This window comes from Meleagris gallopavo, chromosome 23, assembly GCF_000146605.3.
Source record: "Meleagris gallopavo isolate NT-WF06-2002-E0010 breed Aviagen turkey brand Nicholas breeding stock chromosome 23, Turkey_5.1, whole genome shotgun sequence".
NCBI lineage: Eukaryota > Metazoa > Chordata > Aves > Galliformes > Phasianidae > Meleagris > Meleagris gallopavo.
Window position 1 is genome coordinate 4257780 of NC_015033.2, and position 773 is coordinate 4258552.

Below are 773 nucleotides of genomic sequence, written 5' to 3' on the forward strand. Positions count from 1 at the left end.
TCCTCCCCTTCCTCCACCCGCTGCCGGCACGGGGGGGTGGGAGGTAGCAAACTGGGCTTACTGGTGCCCTCTGCCGGGTTTTACTGGGAGGACTGGGAGCACTGGGGAGGCTCGGCGGGACCGGCTGGGTTGGGGGTGTGGAGTCCCTGGGGTCTGCTTTGTGGTTGTGCTCGGCCCCGCTCCCTTACAGCCCCTTTAGGGCAGTCCCCGGGTGAACCTCGTGGACCACGTGGGGGTGGTGATGGTGCGGTCGGGGCGGTGGGGGCGGAGAGACGGGGTCGGGGCGACGGGGTCGGGGGTCCAGCGGTGGTGTCGGAGCGATGGGATCGGGTGGTGGGCTTGGGGCGATGGGGTCGGGGTGATTGGGACGGGGGCACCGCGTAGAGCCGTGGGGCGCTCGGTGCTCCCCAGGAGGGGGCGGCCTCAGCCCAAAAATGCGCTCCGACGGCTGCAGGGAGCCCCGACCCCACGGGGGGTGCAGCCCCGGAGGTCGCACACGTGCGCGCACGCGAAATCGCACCCTGGCATCCTTGCACGTGCTTGCGTGCGTGCACCGCGGCGGGTTTGCACTCCGGCACGCTCGCTTCCCCCTAGTGCAACGGCGGGACGTTTGTGCACCGACGCGTGCCCCCTCCCTTGCACAGCTGCACGGCCACGTGCTCGCAGCACTGCACGCTCAGCGTTGCACACTCGCAGCGCCGCATATCCGAACTCAAACCCCGTCCTCACCCTCCCAGCCCCCTCACCCCCCCACTGCGGGGCGGTGCGGGGCG